At 32.7% G+C, this 18943-nt stretch overlaps 1 pseudogene; it reads right to left on the bottom strand.

Moving 5' to 3' along the window:
* Window positions 1–2171: 2171 nt before the first annotated feature.
* LOC101081661 overlaps window positions 2172–18943 on the bottom strand; it is a 32938-nt pseudogene continuing 16166 nt past the window's right edge.

Consider the following 18943-nt stretch of genomic DNA (forward strand, 5'->3'; position numbering starts at 1 on the left):
TCCCTTCCCCCCCACCAAGGGAACCCTGACCCTGAAGTCTAGGTTTACATGCTTTGCCAGTGTTTTATATTTCACTATAATATGTAGTATATATCCCAAACTGTTATGATTTGGAATTTTTAACATTTACATAAATTACAAAATACTCTAAATATCATAACAATTTTGTTCTTTTATTTTTTTCACACAGCAGCCATCCATGCATACATGCAGGGATCAAGTTCATAAGTGTTGTGTGATATTCAAATTTCAGAATATTCCCCATTGTATTTTTCCATTTCCCTACTGATAGTCATTTAGTTTATTGAAATTTTTATTATTAGAAAGAATTCTTCACTTATTTATCTTAGATATGTGTTTTATGTGTATACTCAAGAATGATTTCAGTATATTTACTTAAAAGTAACATTCAGTTTTATTATATAGTACTCTTAAGCTCTCCTAAGTGATAGAGCCAATTTATAATCCCTCTACTGAATTTGATAAATAATATTTCTCCATATTTTTATCAACAGTTTTTAACCCTTCATCAGAGTTTTATAAAATTTTAATTTAAGAAAATGTTATAGTTTTTAACTGGTGCTTAATAGTTTTAGTTGGTCTTTCTCAGATTACTAAAGAAGTTGAATAAATTTTGATATATTAGTAACCAATAAGATTTCTTATACTATATATATATATATATATATATATATTTCTTTTGATGATTTGTAGAAGTTATTTATATATAAATAAATTATTGATAGTAATTATTTATTTGTTTTATTTGTTGCAAATAACTTTTCATGGCTAGGATTATCTTTCAAATTATTTTTGGTAATTTTTTTCATTTTATAAAAGATAATTTAATGTAAACAAATGCCAGTATTTATTTTTCTGGATTGTATTTAATGTTAGGAATTAAAATCACTAGCCTCCACACAACTTGATTATCAGGATTAAGAACCAAGATCATCTATGTCAACATGACAACTATTTGTTTCAGAAGATTCTTGCCCAGAAAGCTAAGGCTATAAAGGAATAAATGACTTTATTGTCAGAAAACCAATTTGTGTAACTGGAAAACTCTCTCCTGTTAGAAGAATAGAAAGCTAAGCTAAGCAAACAATTCACTTACGAAATAATAATTTGCTTATCAAGATTTGCTTCACAATCCTCACTTCATAGTGCCCATCAATTTTACATGATTTTGTCACTGACTTGGCCTGATTATACTCAATTTCTCACCTTGAAACCTCTTAAACCACTTGAGAACAAACTCAGAGATGTGTTAATATCTTCCATGACCAACCAATTTCTTCTAAGAATTACTAAGACTGTCAAAATGGTGTCCTCTCTTAAAAAAATAAATAGAATAAACTTAATTTGCTTTAGTGATCACTTATGTTGTGTGGTTTTCTGAAGGAACCAAACAGTTAACAATCATGGAATTCACACTGAGATCCAATCAAGACACTCTTACTCCTATACTTCAAAATTCCCAACTTGGAAACTATACTCCTCAAGAGCCCGTTAGCTTCCTTTCAGGGGTGCATCCAAATGCTGATAATGAATTAAGTGTTGCATTGTGTCTGACTCCAGTTCCTTTTGTCAAACTTGCAAATATTTTCCTAGGAAAGGCAGCACTTTTAGAAATCCTTGATTACCTGATAAGATATAAAAAACTCTTGTTCTGGGCAGAAACCAGCCTTATTAGTAATAATAGGACTGTTTATGCTTGCCATATTTCAGAGTGAGTCATTAAGAGGAATGTCACACAGAAGAGGATGTACCTAGGACCAATATGGCTATCTCTCAAGCTGGATGTAAAAATTGATGAATTCAGATTTCAACAAAGCATTGTTCTTTACAAACAAATTTCCCCTTGCGATAAATCTCCCCAATCTCCTCTTGTTTGTCCCTAAGAGTCTGGACTGGAAGTGACCTCTTATCTAAAATTTTTGTCTGCCAGAAATTGAAAATTTGTCAGGTCTGCAGCAGAGGAAGCCAGCCATATTCAGTTAAGAGGCCTGAGAAATAAGGTACACCAACAACATAGACAATGAATAATTTCTAGACCCTCATAGGCATGTCAGATTGCTGCCTTCTTTAAAATTTTTACTTATTTATTTATTTTAGTATTTCACTGGAAAGTTTTTGTTGGTCTTGGTCTTCTGGATGGAAATGGAAATTTATTTTTCAGGAAGGAGTATCCCATCATGCTTTATGCTTCACCTGTAACCAGTGCATGGCCTCCTCTTTGCTGATCCTGTTTTTGTATTTGGCCACAATGTAGCCTGCCCTGTGCTTCTTGTCTGCAATGCTGAAACTTGACTTAGAACCACATGGAAATCTAGGCTGTAGATACCAATGCTTGGATCATGTTTGATCCCCAGATTGATGTGTTCCTGAATCCCCAAACCAAGGATTCCAGTACTGGAGAAGTTAACTCATACTCCAGCACTTTTAGACCTTTCTCCAGGAATTCCTCTGCCTTGACCCCATGGAATGTGCAGTGGACAGCAATCTTTTCATTTCTCTTGATGCCAAAGGATCTGATGGTGTGTCTAGCTTTGGAGAGCACAAAAGGTCTGGCGTGTCAACTGCCCCAGTACCTTAGCTGCCTGAGTCAGTCTGTCCATTCTCCTCCCACCCTACAGATACTGAGGCAGAGCTTGTAGATGGGAAGTTCCCACATGCAGTTCTCTTTTTTGCCTTGATCTGGTGCAATGATGGGGAACAGGAAGAGCCAGAGTACTGCTTGTTAAGTGTATTCAAACTATGGCTCTAATTCTTATACTTAATATTAAAAATGGCACAATATCACCCAGGATAACTGAGAATTAAATGGGCCCTTGGGAATCTTTCTAAAAAAATTTTTTTTAATGTTTATTTATTTTTGAGACAGAGACAGGCAGAGCATGAATGGGGGGAGGGTCAGAGAGAGAGATGGAGACGCAGAATCTGAAACAGGCTCCAGGCTCTGCGCTGTCAACACAGAGCCCGACGCAGGGCTCAAACTCACACACTGCCAGATCACCACCCAAACCGAAGTCGGACACTCAACCGACTGAGCCACCCAGGTGCTCCGGGAAACTTTCAATATGAGCAAAATATTCATTTGAGAAGTATCTATAAGAATGGAGAAGGGGTATAAAATTCCATATATCCAATGGTCTGACTGCATTTGTACATCAAAGTTCTTACATTCAGATTCCAGGTTGTTTTGATTAAATATTCCTTGGCCAGAAAAATTATAAGTATACAAAGTTTTGTATCCCTCTGCATTACCCAGATCACCACTTGAACATAATGACATTTATGTTAGTGGCTAACATTCCACAACCCTCTTTATAACCCATTTTCCTTCCATTTTCTCACACCAGAAATGTTCAGAGCCTAATTGCTTGAAATTAATCTTTTTGGGGAGCACCTGGATGGCTCAGTTGGTTAAGCGTCCAACTCTTCATTTTGGCTCAGGTCATGATCTCCTCTGTCAGCAAGGTGTCTGCTTGAGATTCTCCCTCTCTCTCTCTGTCCCTCCCCCACATTATATATAATAATATGTATTATACATATTATTATATATAATATTATATTATTATATATTATTATATATATTATATAATAATATATTATATATAATAACATATATAATATAATATATAATATTACATATGATATTATAAATATATTATTATATATTATATATACATATTATTATATATAATAACATATATTATATATTTTCCCAGAGATTTACTTTATATAGAGTCATTTTCTAGAAACAGTTTTGATTATTTTGATCTCCTTCATGTAGTTATTTTGTTTTCCATGGTTACCCATATTTTCTTTTATGCATACTTAACACTTTTTAGATTCATAAACCTTTTACTCTCACTTAATGAATTAAATAAAGTATTAGGAATACATTTAGAGAGAACAGTAAAAGTCATATAATAGTGTATTCAACTAAATAAGACTTTGTTTTTCCTTATTCTCAAAAAGACTGAAGATAGAGTAGGTACTATAACCAAGATGGCAACATAGATTGTTTCCAACATCAGACTCACTCACAAACAGACCAACTAACAACTATTAATACACAAGATGCCATTTCGAAAGCCCCGGAACCCAGGTATAGGGCTGAAGCATCCCCCTAGACCATAATGCAGAGAAGGGCTGCATTAGAAGGTTAAGAGGAGTAGAACAGCTACACTGGACCATATCACCCTTTCTCTAAGCTGGCACAGCACTGCACTGAGAACCAACCACTCCCCGCCCCCCACCCCCAGCCTATGGTTTCTTCAGTGGGAGAAGAGAGTCCAAGGTGTATATCTAAGGTGCCCAGCAAATGGGACACTTCCCGGGAGGCCTATTTGGGTCTTGCCTCAATGAGGAATTCTGGGACTAAGCCACTGGATTGAGGTAGAGAGGGAGAAGGTGGTGGAACTTACAGCAACCAGTGCCTAGACCTTGGAGGACCTAGCTCCTGCTTGTGGCTATGTCAAAGCAGAGACCCTAGCCAGAGGTTCCCAGAAGTGGGATTGCTGGATCACATGATGGTTCTCTTTCTAATTTTTTGTGCAGTCTCCATACTGTTTTCCACAGCTGTTGTATCATTTTATATTTCTACCAACAGTGTATAGGGTTCCAATTTCTCCACAACTTTGCCAACTCTTATTATCCTAAAAAATTATTATTAGGCCTATGCCATGAAATTTATTCCCCTTTGCCTTACCTAGACCAGTGGAAGGAAATACCTATCTTCTTATGTATTTATTTATTTATTTTTTTTTCTGAAGGAGGGAAAGCCTTCCACTTAGAGGAATTGACAGGTATGATTCCCCTTCCTAGAATTTGTATCTGAGAAGATTTCTTTTTGTGTCAAGACTTAGAAGAAGGAGGTCTTGGGCTTTCTGCCCTAACCTCTACCTATTATTTCAGTATTATATTACAGATTCCTGTCTCTTTCTTGGGGATGAGAAAGTCACCCTTAAGAACCAAAAAAACGAATGGCTAGGCACTCTCCTTTCTGTTTTAACTAATAAAATGCTAACCTGAAATGCTCACATGTCTGGGAATAATGGAATATTCAGTCAAAACAAGAAGAAAATACTGCCATGACACAGAAATACAAGTACTGTATGATTTCACTTACGTATGCAACATAAAAAAGCCGAACTTACACAAACAGAGAGTAAACTAGGAAATTACCAGTGGTACAGGATAAAGTGGGACTAAATGGGTGAATGTGGTCAAAGGATATAAACTTTAGTTATAAAATAAATAAATTCTGAGATTTTAATGTACTGTATGGTCACTATAGTTAACAATACTGTATTGTATATTTAAAATTGCTAAGAAAATAGATCTTAAAAGTTCTTAACACACACACACACACACACACACACACACACACAAAGTAACTATATAGATGATGGATGTATTAACTAACTTAAGAATGGTAATCATTTCACAATACATACATGTACCAAATCATCATGCTATGTACATATACACCGTATACATATACACAATTATATATGTCAATTATATATACCAACAAGGGAAAAATTTAAATAATTGAAAAAAAAGACCAGAGAAGGTAATTTCAGTTGAATCCACGGTACTTTTTATTTACCTCCAATGTGCATGAATTCTATTCTCCAAATCATCCCATCATCCAAAATAGATGCTAATATGAGCTGTTTCATCAGTGATACAGGCAACAGAAAGGAAGGTAACAGAAGAAATTAAAGACACTTCCAAGGTTTGCAGAAAAATTTAAATCTCACTGATGAAAGTCATATAACTTTGCTTAGTTATGGCCAACAAATAAAGGTTTTCAGATATAAAATGTAGTCTTCATATTTCTAAAGTGTTCAGTTGTTTGTGGTCAATCAACCATCACACTCATCTTAACCAAAGCATTTGGACAATGCAGCTCTTCAATTGATTATTTTTGTGTTTCAAATAAAAAAGATATCTGTGATTTCACACATTTCTAATTTATGCTGAAGATCATATATCTAGCTAAATTTGGAAATTATATTACTGTGGAAGAGGCGAGAGACAGAATTGAATTGTCGGTCTTTTTTTTTATATAATATCTGCATTTCAAGTTCATGTTCTGGGCTGAATTGTGTTGCCCACCATTATTTATATGTTGAAGTCCTAACTCCCCATACCTCAGAATGTAAATGTATTTGGAGATAAAATCTTTAAAGAGGTAATAAAGTTAAAAATCAAGTTGTTTTTTTTTTAAGGTGAGCCTCTGTCCTATCTGACTGATCCTTATAAGAAGCAAAAAAAAAAAAAATGTTAAAAATCTAACATTTGTTGAATAATGATAAGAAAATGGTTCTGAATATTTCAGGCAAAGGGAAGACAAGGAGTAAAGGACTTGAGGAAGAAATGTGTTGGTAATGTGTGGGGAAGAGCAAGGAGACAAATGTCAAGCATTGAACTTTTGATTTAAAATTTCTAAAGTAGGGGCACCTGGGTGGCTCAGTAGGTTGAGTGTCCGACTCATCTCAGGTCATGATCTCACAATTTGTGAGTTCGAGCCCCATGATGGGCTCTGTGCTGACAGCTCGGAGCCTGGAGCCTGCTTAGGATTTTGAGTCTCCCTCTCTTTATGCTCCTTCCCCCCTCACCCTGTCTCTGTCAAAAAAAAATTAACATAAAAAAATTTAAAAATAAAAAATTTTCAAAAGTATATATATATATATACACATATGTATTTCTTTTTTTACTGCTTTATTGAAATATAATTAACATAGAACATTGTGTAAATTTGAGGTGTACAACATAGTGATTTTATATATGCATATATATGCAAAATGACTACCACAAAAAGATTAGTTAACACATCCATAATAGTAATATATATAGAATATTATATATGTACATATATATTATACATAATATGTATGTAATATATATGTATATATTATATTATTATACTATACATATATGTGTATATTATATATATTATATGCATATGCATATATAATATATTATATTATATATGTACTTATATATGTATAATATATTATATATGTACATATACATGCATATGTATATTATACATTATATATATTATATATATGTAATAGTTGGTAATTGGTAATATATTACATATATATATATGTTATTGGTCAAAAGATATAAACTTTCAGTTATAATATCAAAAAAAAAGTCTGGCAATGTAGTGTACAACATGATGACTATAGTTAACAGTACTGTATTGTATAGTTGAAAGTTTCTAAAGGAAGTAAATTAATTTTAAAAGTTCTTACCACACACACACAACTATATATATTTTAATTGAATTTCTGAGTAGAAGTCTTTCTTTCCTTTAGACAATGTAAAATAAAAATAATATAGCCCCTTTCTTCATTAAGGAAAATATTTTTTAAAATGTGAGTATTATTTTGAAATGAATATGCTTCTATTACAAAGAAGCTGTAAAGCAAATCACTTTGGGCTAAAAATATTCAGGCACTATGTTAAAATCCATTCACTTTGATCATAAGGCAAGCTAAGAATACATAAGTTTGTGATACAGAAAATTAACTAAAGAACTTGCCTCTATTGAAATTGGGAAAGAAATTTATATATAAATTAATTTCAATCATGATTGAAAGTTTTCTTATTTTGTTTTCACATGCAATTTAGTGCAAAAGTGTAAGGGCTCTCTTCTTACAGATTTATAAGACAACTACATCTTGAATTCAATTTTAAATCCACTGGCTTAAGGTATTTTCCTGGAGACAAGAAATATGTGTTTGTAAGAAACAAAAAATCCATAAAAATACCATACCTATTGTCCATAAATAACAACATCATATTTTTTTCTTGTTTCTTTTTAAATCTTAAAATACATATAAGAAGTTACAGGAGGTTTTGGTTGTTGTAGATATCTATTATGATATTTTATACATCATTTGTTAAGTAGGTATTAAGACAAAATTATCAAAAGTGATTTTTTGAGTTTCTAAACATGGAATATGTTTTATACTTTTACATTAACTTCCATTATAACAATATTTTAAGGTTGCATACCATAATCATGAAAAATATTTTTCCCTATTACCATTCAAAAAATGTATAGTCAGAACTCTTGTGCACTAGGTATCTCAAAAAAGAGAATAAGGCACACTGCTTATTCTCAAGAAGCTCACAGTCTAGCAGGGAAGCCATTCTAATAAACAGAATACTGCATTCAGTACGAGAGGTGAAATGATCGTTGGATGCCTAGGGTGATATGATAGACAATAGACAATATGGATGGGGCAATAAATTAATTCAACAGTCATTCAGCAAATATTTCTTAACCTTTTACTATGTGCCAGACATTATTTTAATTGCTGGGGACATGGTGGTGGACAAAACTACATTTACATGGTTTACATTTCATCATGGGAGACAGATAATAGGCAAAAAAACACAGGTGAGCTTTACGTCATACAGTGGTAAGGGCTTCATGCCTCACGGGACTTCTGAATTTGAACTTGCCAATCATCCGAGTATAGGGAAGACTTGCTTAAGGTAACTTGACTGGGATCAGAAATCATGTCAGGTGTTACTCTCATTATCACAATGTGGAGAGAACAGAAGATAAAAAGTCAATGAAAATAACTGTTCTAGTGGTGTTCTGTTTCCGGGTTTGTACACACAGTATGGAAAGCATGATCAAGAATGACTACAAAGGAATTCAAAGTGTGTTTGAATAAATGATATGTGGTATGTGGTAAACAGAGGCAAAGATTTGGCTATTGGGTAGCTCAAGTGAGTAGAAATAAGGTTTGGCATGAAAGGGTGAAATGAAGGGGAAACATTTTAACCATTTTTAATTTTCCCCTCTCATCTTATATATATGGGGCATACTTTTTAACCTGTCCAGATACTGTGGGATGAGGTGGAATTAATGGATATGGAGGGAAACTTTTATATTTCTGTATGTGACACAAAGGAAAATGCAGCAACAACTTTGTGTGTGTGTGTATGCCGGGGGTGGAAATGGAAATTAAGAAAAAAGATAAAGGACAAAAGTCCATTTAGAGAAAAATATTTAAGGTCTTACTTGGAGATAAGTATTATAACGCCAACTCTTGTTTCCTCATGATATCTACATCTACGTCATGATACCTACATCTACCTTACTCCATAAGACTTTTGTTAATGGGTCTATTGCTTTGTTGAAAAGGCTAAACCACAATTATTCAAGAAAAGTCAATATATGAAGTTTGGTATATAGTCAGTTTGACCCCCAGGTACATATGGAATGTACATATGAAATATTTCTAAAATGGTTCTGTTACTGAATTTGGGCAGTATAGTAAAGCAGTCAGGACAAGTGTGCTGGCTATGGAGCCAATTTGTGTTCACACCCTGCCTTCAGCCTTTACTGTGTGGCCTTGAGCATGATAATTGACCTCAGCGTGCCTCATTTTCTTCATCTGTAAAATAGAGAATATAAGTGTATCACATTATGATTGTTGTGAGGATTAAATAAAGTAACATGTAGTTTATCAGTACAAAGTCTTAATAAAGGTTAGTAATTTCTATCTTTAGTTATCTCAATAGAAAATACTTATAACTTCTTAAATCACTCTCTTATCTTGCCTCATTTGCAACATGAAAGAAAAAGGTAAATTATGTATAATACTACAACTATTATAAAACTATCAGAGAGTTAAAATAAAAAAAATAATAGAAGATTAATTCAAATAATATAACTAGATTTTTATTTTTGGTGGAATAAAAAAGTTATATGTGTCTAAATTGCAAGAGGAAGACTAGGACAACTGAGCCTATTTCAGTTTAGGACACTGAGTATCTGAAATTATGTGAGGATTTCAAAGGCAGTGTCAACCATTAAGTGTATATTGTTGTTTTTTAAAACTTTGTTTTCACAGTAAACCTTTATGGTAAAATAATGTTTTTTTTGAACCTAATAATTAAAAAAATGTATTTGTAAGGTTATGTGTGGGTTTGACACCATTATTAGCTCCTGTTGTTAAATTTAAGCATCTTAATTAGTTAGAGATTGCATTTTTACTGCAAGTAAAAGAGAATATAACTGAAAAACGGCTTAAACAAAGTTTGCATTTTCCTTACATAAGAGAATTCCAGAATCAAACACCCCAGGACAAATATAGCAGCTCTTTTTGTTATAAAATGTCCACACCTTTCCTCATGCCCAGTCATCTTTATCATATGGTTTGTCACCTGATAGTTATGAACAGGAGTTCTATATCCAGTAACAGGAGAGTGTTCCAAAAGAAGGATAGAACAAAGAAAGGGCAAAGAACAACTGCAGGTTTCAATTATTGTTTAAAAGTGTTTTTTGAAAATCAGTATCAGTAATTCTCCCTTATATCTATTTGGCAAAAACAATAAATACAGTTCAAGTGGTAAGCTTTCTAAGAGAGAAGGGGAGAACTGATGTTTTGTGAGTAGTGTCTACCTGTCTAAATAAAAACAAATCTGGAGTCAAAGAATAGTGATTTTTATTTTATTATTTTTTATTTAAACATTAAGTTTAAATGTTTGTGTATTTATTTATTTATTTGTTTATTTATTTATTTATTTATTTATTTATTTATGTATTTTGAGAGAGAGAGCCAGAGACAGCAAGAGCAGGAGAGAGGCAGAGAGAAAAGGAAAGAGACAACCCCAAGCAGGCTCCATTCCGTTAGCGCAGACCCAACGCTGGGCTCAGTCTCACCAATCCTGAGATAATGAGCTGAAATCAAGAGTCAGATGCTTAACCAACTGAGCTACCCAAATGTCCTGCCATTTTTTATTTTAAGTAATTCTTTTTAAATTGCTGCTCTTTACACCAATTGCTTATTCTGAAAAAATCCAATAAACCAATGAAGTTTAACAATTTGAATATATAGAATAATTATATTTTAATAATAATAAGCAAATGTTTTCTTTAAATTTAATAGACTAAGAAAAACTCTTAAATGGTGATCTCATATATATATATATACACCATGGGCTGTACAGAGTAGTTAAAATCAATATCTATAGGGATATTTGGAAATCCTTCAAAACATGTTATAGAGCTATTTCTTGATAGCCTTTGGGAATAAATAAATTTCAATTCCAGATAATTTTTAAATCTACCTTTCTATCTGGTTTCTCATGAACAGAATCAAGCAAAAATACGAAACACTTTAAGATCATCACAAAGGATGTGAAGCATCATAAACCTGCCCAATGACCTCGAGATATTAAATACTTCATGCTGAATTAGGAAATGCATTAATATATTTATTCAACACATATTTACTTTGAACCAATTAAGTATTACCCTATGCACAGTGCAATGGTAGTATTGAGATTCTATGATTCAACTTAACGTTTTGAAATGTTTTATATAATGAACTGTTTTGTGGATGATCAAAGAAAAAATAAGTTAAGTTCTTTTCTGAAAATATTTTTTCTTGTTTTATTAAAAAGCTGCCTTTTAACTGTCAGCACTAAGTTTAGTATAATTATCTTGATGATGCGAGGAAGCCCAAGCTGGTTGTAAGTCACAAGAAATGGCACAAAGCTAAAAGGAAGATGAAATCAAGTGAGTGTATAAAATATTCTTCTTTCATAGGTGGGATCTAAGAAGGGATGTACTTCACAAATATTCCTTTCAGTTTGAGAGCAATTCAAAAAAGGAAAGAGTCAAGAGCACCATTGCTTCAAAAGCTGACCTAGAATATCTTTTCAATGTAACAGAAAGTATTCTCACTGGGGAAAGCAAAGGCTGCAATAACTACATGATTTTAACCTAGATCTGGTTCATACAAGTGTCACCTCTGGAATGGAGCTAGTTCAAGTGGTTACATCAAGTCAAAACGTGAAGACTGTATGCATCTTTCAGAATTCTGAGTTCAAACTTCATTTGGTTGAAATAAATTGTGCTTCATCTTAATTCTTGTTTCAAGCCAGGATACACATGCTGATTGATTTATTGCCATCAAGTGATAAATTTTCTGAACAATAATATATCCCCCCCCCCCAATTTAAAATAGCTTACAGGAAAAATGAACCAAGGAAAATTAATCCTATACAGAAGAATGCCATGATGGAAGTAATACAGAGAAATAAATTGTATTTCCAGATATTACACTTCTCACTCAAGATATAAGAATCCCCAAGAAGTTGGGAAAAAAGAAAATAATAGGCTCTTACTGGGTAATTAATATATTTTTTCTTTTTAAATTGTTATTATCAGTGTTATCAATGCCACAACCACTCCCATGTTCAGTGAGTTTCTCTAGGGAGAACAAATAACTGATTTGATGTTATTTATCTGACCAGCTTGTATTGGTCTAACAAATGTAATGATTTAAAATTTCTTGATCAGCCACTAGGAAACTTTACAAAGCTATCTTTAAATATATATATATATATATATATATATATATATATATATATATATAAATTTATTATTATATAAACATATTTTTTCTTACAAATAATTTTAACTCTTCAGTCAATGTCAAATTCCACCCCCTACCTCTGGGAAAAAAAATAATCATGAAGTAACATATTTTTTGTTTGTGTGAATGATATGTTTGGTAAACTTATCAAACTATCATCATTCAAAACATAATCATCTTTTAATTATGCTTTAGTTGGAAACATGGATTAGTGATTAAAAATAAGAAGTTTATAATATCAAAGATTGATATCAGTGAATTATTTATTCTAATCATTAACATTAAACTTGAAATCGTTATATATGCAAAACACAATATTATGCCACAAATCCACAACAGTAGGCTTTTCAATAAAGATAACATCGCTGTCACAATTATAATAAATAAATCAGTAATATTTATTATAAAAAGCACTGAATGTACTTAGATGTTTATTTTAAAGTTATTTTTATCATTGTGGACTACCTTGACTGTAAGTCTTGCTGTTTTTATATGAGAATGACCAAGAAATAACACATGGACTATTATTTGCAGCAAAATTTAAATAGCTCCCATTTGTATTCTCGTATTTCATAAAGGTATGTTGTAATATTTTGGCAATAAAGCAGAGGAGAGGAAATAACTAGAAGAAATAAATGATAGATTAATGAAACCACATCAACTACTGATAAAAAATATAGGCAGAGAAATTAAGGATAGTTTTGGTTGCTTGCTTTATCTTGCTTTAGTAAGTGATTTATACCTTTATATGATATAACAAACCACCTTTATATAGAACAAGATGCAAAATATATATACATTTTAAATAAAATATGAGTTTTCAGAGAAATTCTTTCTTTAAAAATATATTATTGGTTATAATTCACTAGACTCTTGAGGGACATGTTTATTTCAAATAGTCGTTAGTTTTGAGACAGATAAATAATCAAGTGAAAAATACACGTTATTTTAAAATGTAGTGTAATTGATATGCAAGTGTAGTATATTGGTAACAAGTAGTAAAGGTAAATATTTCATAGGTTTAAGGAGGGAATGGGGAGATGGCTGTGAATGAAGAAGATTTAAAATTTATAAAGAAAATAGATGTATGGTGTTCAAAAGTCTGTTTCAGTGTTTTATAGCCATAGCTTGTAGACACACTCAGACTCCCCAGAAGCTTTCCATCTGCCATTCTGGATGCATAGATCTATGCATTCAAATAAAAGACAAGAACTGAGATAGTTAATTTTTGTTTACTTTTTAGAAACCTTAGAGGAAAAATGAAACTTACATGATATGGGTGGCAGGAAGCCATGAGAATATGAGTGTGAAGGATTAGTCTTTGCCATTAATCTTATGAATAGAAGTAGAGAACAATATGGAAGAAATTCTATGCAAGGTAAAAGTCTTAGAAAAGTGAGGGTGTAGGAGGGTACTGAATAGACCAGTAGAACAAAAGATCACTTATAATGTGGTATCAGGAGAAAAGAAGGGATTAATAAAAATAATAGGCTGTGGAAGGTGCAAAAGCTGAGTATGAACTTTAATACAGGCAATACAAAATAAGTCGATGATACAAGGTTTTATTAGGAATTTTCTGGCAAATGCCAGATTGCTTCATGGAGAAAAGGACACCATTTAGAAAGCAGTTTCAATATTATGAAAGTGAGGCAATGTGGGAGGATGTAAGAGGACATATTGGTTATGCAAAGATACTGGATTTTATCCAGAAAGCAATGAACTGTAATTTGCATTTTAGAAATTTCACTATGCAGTGTGGATAATATCCAGAAAGAAGACACAATTGGAGGTAGTGGGATAAATTGGGAGAATTCTGCTTGATTCAGAGAAGAAATAATTATGTTGGAGAGAAGACAATAAATTCAATAACTATTTCTGAGTTTAAATTGTCAGTACTTAACAACAAATTGAAAATGAGGCTGTTGATGGAGACGATGCAGTTAAAGAAGATTCATTGCTTTCTGGCTTGAGCAAGTGGAAACAGAGGGCCATTCTGAGATGTATCAGATAATTGGCTGGAGAAGTTTCATGGTATTGAGGGTGGCAATTAGTGACAGTTTCAGTTTACAACAAATTGGTTCCATTATCTGTGGATATCTGGATGGAAGCTGCATGACTGTCTCTTATGTTGGATATTTTGGGTCTGAGGTTAAGGAAATATTTAATATTTTCAGGGTTGGGGGATAATGTTAAAAAGAATGAGGATTTGAAGACAGAGAAAAAAGAGTAAAACAAGGGAAAGAAAGAAAGAAAGAAAGAAAGAAAGAAAGAGATGTATAAATAACATATAAAACTCAACACCCGAAAAACAAATAATCCAATTAAAAATGGGAAGGAGACATGAATAGACATTTTTCTAAAGAAAACACAGACAGCTAACAGAGACATGAAAGGATATTCATCATCACCCATCATCAGGGAAATATAAATCAAAACTAGAATGAGATGTCACCTCGCTCCTGTCAAATGGCTCAAATAAGTAATACAAGAAACAATAGGTGTTGATGAGGAGGTGGAGAAAGGGGACCGTCCTTATGTTGTTGATGGGAATGCAAACTGCTGCAGCCACTCTGGAAAACAGTTTGGAGGTTCTTCAAAAAGTTAAAAATAGAATTACACTATGATGTAGCAATTGCAGTGATAGGTATTTACCCAAAGAATACAAAAATACTAATTCAAAGGGTTACATGCACCCTAACTTTTATTGCAGCACTATCTACAACAGCCAAATTACAGAAAGAACCCAATGTCCATCGACTGATGAATGCATATTAGTCAGCCATCAAAATGAATGAAATCTTGTCATTTGCAATGAAATGGATGGAGCTAGAGAGTCGTATGCTAAATGAAATAAGTCCACGAGAGAAAGACAAATGCCATATGATTTCACTCATATGTGGAATTTAAGAAACAAAACAAATGAACATAGGGGCAAAAAAAAAAAAAACAAACAAATAGAGAGGAAAACCAAGAAACAGATTCTCAGCTATACAGAAAAACTGATAGTTACTAGAGGGGAATTGGGAGGAAGGATGGGTTAAATAGGTGATGGGTATTAAGGAGAGCATTTGTGTTGAGCACCGGGTATTGTATGTAAGTGTTGAATCACTAAATTCTACACCAGAAACTAATACTACACTATATGTTAACTAACTGAAATTTAAATAAACAACAAATTGAAAAAATAAAAATGCAAAGGCAGGCCACAGAGTAGGATAAAATATTTGCAAAGGATATATATCTTAAAAGGACTATGATCCAAAATATATAGAAAACTTTTAACACTCAATGAAAAAACAACAGAGAAGTGTTTAAATATGGCCCAAAGACCTGAACAGATACCTCATCAAAAAAGATATATAGATAGCAAGAGAGCATATGAAAAGATGCTCCAAATTGTTTGCTATAGGGAAGTGCAAATTAAAACAATAGTGAGAAATCTCTGCATATCTATTAGAATGGCAAAATCCAGAACACTGACAACAATAAACACTGAGAATATGGAACATTAGGAATTTTCATTCACTTTTGGTGAGAATGCATAATGGTACAGCCACTTTGGAAAGACAGTTTGGTGGTTTCTTACAACACTAAACATACTCTTACTATTGATCCAACAATCATGCTCTTTGGAATTCACTCAATAGAGAAGATTTATGGTCTACATTAAAATGCCCACAGATATTTATAGTAGTTTTATTCATGATTGCTAATACTTGAAAACAACTAAGATGCCCTTCAGTAGATAAATGAATAAACAGTGGTGCATACAGACAATGGGATATTTTTAACACTAAAAAGACGCTAAAGAAGCTTACTTGCATATTATTAACTGAAAGAAGACACTCTGAAAAGGGTACATGCTATATGATTCCAATTATGACATTCTGAAAAAGACAAAGTTATGCAGACAATGAAAAGTTCAAGGATTACTAGGAGTTAGGAAAGGGGAAAGAAGAACCAACAGGCAGAGAACAACGATTTTATGGCAGTGAAGCTATTCTGTATAGAGTACAATGGTGGATATATATCGTTATACTTTTGTCAAAATCTATAGAATGCACCATACCAGAGTGAATTCCGATGTAAACTATAGGCTTTGAGTGATGATGTGTTAATTGAATGTAATAACTATACCATTGTGGTGCTCAATGTCAATAGTAGAGGAAGTCATTGGCAAAGTGGGGGAAGGGAGGGATGCAGGAGTATATGCGAACTCTCTGTAATTTCTGCTCAATTTTGTTGTGAACCTAAACTACTCTATGAAAATAAGTTTACTAATTTAAACTCATACCATACACATATACAACTTCATGTGATATTGGTTAGTTTTATGCTCCATGTGTATTTGTTTATGATAAGATTGCTTTACAAAGAAAGTTCAATAACTTGTAAGGATTCATGAATCTATATCTATACTTACATCTCATAAGATAGGAAAAAAGCAGAAAGAAAAGGTAGGGTAAGGACAGAGATTAGCCAATAATTAATTGAAGATATCCATGACATTTACCTTCACGCTTCAATGGACCATGAATTTGGCTTGAAGCTTGTTAGAAATGCCCATAAAAGAGGGTATTGTGATCATTTACACATTTTACAGTGATCATAAGATTAAATATGTTCTTGGAGGAAGAACAGTTGTTCTTTAAATTCTGTGCTAACATTGCTTTGGCATAGCTGCATTGGGGCTTTGCTTCCTGGGCAAATCTTACAGCATTTTCTTCCATTTGGACTGATAAGGAATTCTTCAGGAGTGGCGGGGTGGAGCAAGAAAATGCAACCTAGTTACTCTTTGTTGATTTTATGTAACATAGCAGCAGAACACAAGGAAATGTATCCTATTTGAAGGACTCAGTATACAGATCTGACAATGAAACAAATATGTGCTCAACCAAAGTTTCCAGTGTAATTCTCTGTTGAACACAAAATGTCTCTGCATATAGTCATCCAGGCATTCAGAGATGATGAATGACTTTAGCTTGTCTTAAGCTTCTACACCCTAGGTTGCATATGCATGCTGTCCATCAGAGAGGAATTCATGCAGTGAGACATGGAAAGAGAAGAGTAGACTAGGGCAAAGGAGATCAGTGTGCTTCAAGCTGAAATGTTTTAATGTTTTTACAATTCCTTTATTTTTTTGTGACCTAGTTTACCTATATGGCTTTTTGGAAAAGTGCTCTTTGTTTATATCAAATTGTAAAAGTATTGTAAGTTATAAAACACTCAAACAATTTTACATGTAAAAATATATGTCAGGTATAGATTTGAGTCCACAAGCCAGTTCACTTACTTTGAATAGGAGTATAATAAACTGTGGCAAGTAAATAAGATAGAGAAAGCAAAATATGCTGTGATGCACATGTAAGTGTTCTGTGAAGAAATATTTCAGTGTTTAATTGTAACCTCAAATTTCATTTCATATAAGAAAACAGAATTTCTCGCTAACATACACTTTCAATTCATTTTCTTATTTTACTATCTTTCTGAGCAGCTAGGAATAAATAAATAAATAAATAAATAAATAAATAAATAAATAACTTCTGCCTTAAGCAACACACACAGATAGTTACAGTATTTTAAGAATTAGAAATCTTAGAACATCATAAACTTGATAATGTAAATATCAGTCTTGTTAACGACATGTCACTACTGCATGATATTATTTTGGCCAGTACAGATTTTAAGTTCAAATGCCAATATGGTCCAAGCAGATATCCCAACTGGTAAATTTGGACAGCTGAGATCTGTGGTGACAAATAAAGCAATGCCATCAGTCATTGGTGTCCTGAAATAAACATGAACCTGAGTTATGCATATCTCCTGAATTCTGGGGAAGTACAAAGCAAACTGATTCCATTCATGTTCTGGATACACACACACACACACACACACACACACACACACATATACACACATACATACACATATACATATATATATATATATATATATATATATACACATATACATACATACGTATATATACATACACAGGATATTTTATACATTTGAAAAATAAACTATTTTTTTCATTCCCACCAACAGTGAACAAGGGGTTCTTTTTCTCCAAATATTTGACAGATGAATGGATAAAGATGAATGGATCAAGATCTGGAATATTATTCAATTATAAAAAGGATGAAATCTTGTCATTTGCAACAACATGGGTGGATCTAGAAAGTATCATGCTAACTGAAATAAGTCAGTCAGAAAAAGGTGCCACATGGTTTCACTAATATGTGGAATTTAAAAAATAAAACAAGTGAATAAAGGGAAAAAAAGCCAAACCAAAAAACAGACACTTAACTATAGAGAATAAACATATAGTACCAGAGGGGAGGTGGGTGGGGGGATGGGTGAAATAGGTGAAGGGAATTAAGAGTATAGTTATCTTGAGCACTGAGTAATGTATGGAATTGTTGAATCACTATATTGTACACCTGAAACTAATCTAATTTTTTATATTAATTACAGTGGAATTAAAATTTTTAAAAAGGTAAATT

Source organism: Felis catus, chromosome C2 (genome assembly GCF_018350175.1).
Source record: "Felis catus isolate Fca126 chromosome C2, F.catus_Fca126_mat1.0, whole genome shotgun sequence".
In the NCBI taxonomy this organism is placed as follows: Eukaryota; Metazoa; Chordata; class Mammalia; order Carnivora; family Felidae; genus Felis; species Felis catus.